Below are 2,325 nucleotides of genomic sequence, written 5' to 3' on the forward strand. Positions count from 1 at the left end.
TGTGATCTCCTTGTGAGTGTGAGAAGCTTGCACCACTGCTGCCTGTAATCTCCTTGTGAGTGTAAGAAGCTTGCACCACTGGTGCTTGTGATCTCCTTGTGAGTATGAGAAGTTTTCCCAGCTGCTGCCTGTGATCTCCTTGTGAGTGTGAGAAGCTTGCACCACTGCTGCCTGTAATCTCCTTGTGAGTGTGAGAAGCTTGCACCGCTGCTGCCTGTGATCTCCCTGTGAGTGTGAGAAGCTTGCACCGCTGCTGCCTGTAATCTCCTTGTGAGTGTAAGAAGCTTGCACCACTGGTGCTTGTGATCTCCTTGTGAGTATGAGAAGTTTGCCCAGCTGCTGCCTGTGATCTCCTTGTGAGTGTGAGAAGCTTGCACCACTACTGCCTGTAATCTCCTTGTGAGTGTAAGAAGCTTGAACCACTGGTGCTTGTGATCTCCTTGTGAGTATGAGAAGTTTTCCCAGCTGCTGCCTGTGATCTCCTTGTGAGTGTGAGAAGCTTGCACCACTGCTGCCTGTAATCTCCTTGTGAGTGTGAGAAGCTTGCACCGCTGCTGCCTGTGATCTCCTTGTGAGTGTGAGAAGCTTGCACCGCTGCTGCCTGTAATCTCCTTGTGAGTGTAACAAACTTGCACCACTGCTGCCTGTGATGTCCTTCTTGTGAGTGTGAAAAGCTTGCACCTCTGCTACCTGTGGTCTCCTTGTGAGTATAAGAAGCTTGCACCGCTGCTGCCCGTGATCGCCTTCTCGTGAGTATGAGAATCTTGCACCACTGCTGCCTGTGACCTCCTTGTGAGTGTGAGAAGCTTGCACCACTGCTGCCTGTAATCTCCTTGTGAGTGTAAGAAGCTTGCACCCCTGGTGCTTCAGATCTCCTTGTGAGTATGAGAAGTTTTCCCAGCTGCTGCCTGTGATCTCCTTGTGAGTGTGAGAAGCTTGCACCACTGCTGCCTGTGATCTCCTTGTGAGTGTGAGAAGCTTGCACCGCTGCTGCCTGTGATCTCCTTGTGAGTGTGAGAAGCTTGCACCACTGCTGCCTGTAATCTCCTTGTGAGTGTAAGAAGCTTGCACCACAGGTGCTAGTGATCTCCTTGTGAGTATGAGAAGTTTGCCCAGCTGCTGCCTGTGATCTCCTTGTGAGTGTGAGAAGCTTGCACCACTGCTGCCTGTGAACTCCTTGTGAGTGTGAGAAGCTTGCACCGCTGCTGCCTTTGATCTCCTTGTGAGTGTGAGAAGCTTGCACCATGGCTGCCTGTAATCTCCTTGTGAGTGTAAGAAGCTTGCACCACTGGTGCTTGTGATCTCCTTGTGAATGTGAGATGCTTGCACCACTGATGCCTGTAATCTCCTTGTGAGTGTAAGAAGCTTGCACCACTGGTGCTTGTGATCTCCTTGTGAGTATGAGAAGTTTGCCCAGCTGCTGCCTGTGATCTCCTTGTGAGTGTGAGAAGCTTGCACCACTGCTGCCTGTAATCTCCTTGTGAGTGTAAGAAGCTTGCACCACTGGTGCTTGTGATCAACCTTGTGAGTATGAGAAGTTTTCCCAGCTGCTGCCTGTGATCTCCTTGTGAGTGTGAGAAGCTTGCACCACTGCTGCCTGTGATCTCCTTGTGAGTGTGGGAAGCTTGCACCGCTGCTGCCTGTGATCTCCTTGTGAGTGTGAGACGCTTGCACCACTGCTGCCTGTAATCTCCTTGTGAGTGTAAGAAGCTTGCACCACTGCTACCTGTGATGTCCTTGTGAGTGTGAGAAGCTTGCACCGCTGCTGCCTGTTATCTCTTTGTGAGTGTGAGAAGCTTGTACAACTGCTGCCTGCACACACTCACAGCAGGTACTGTGCCAAGGCAGCAGCAGCAACAGAGCATATCTATGTATATCAAAGCATGCTTTTTATATGAATTCCAGCGGTGGGGGCTGAAAGGACGAGCAGGCTGGGAGAGGCGATGTCAGAGGCTTCTGTGAGCTCCCAGCCTGTCGTTTCCAGTGGTGGGGGCTGCAGTGAGGAGCAGGCGGGGAGAGGCAATATCAGAGGCCTCAGCGAGCCGGCATCTGGCGAAAGGCCAACACTTAAACATGAAAGGACTTAGAAGCACTAGTACTCTGAGGGATAATTGTCATATTCATTATTTAAAGGCTCTAAGGTAAGCCGTTCTATATGGGAATGGTCCCGGATAAATTGTGAAGTGTAACATGACATACTATTGAGAGAAAATTATCTAAATACCGGTGCTGTTTGGTTTTACAGGACCAATGAGTAAGAATTTTACGTCTTTTATTGATTTATACGAAAATACGCCACTCACCGATCTACTTAGTTTTGGTAAG

The sequence above is a fragment of the Lissotriton helveticus genome, chromosome 9 (assembly GCF_964261635.1).
Source record: "Lissotriton helveticus chromosome 9, aLisHel1.1, whole genome shotgun sequence".
Lineage (NCBI taxonomy): Eukaryota > Metazoa > Chordata > Amphibia > Caudata > Salamandridae > Lissotriton > Lissotriton helveticus.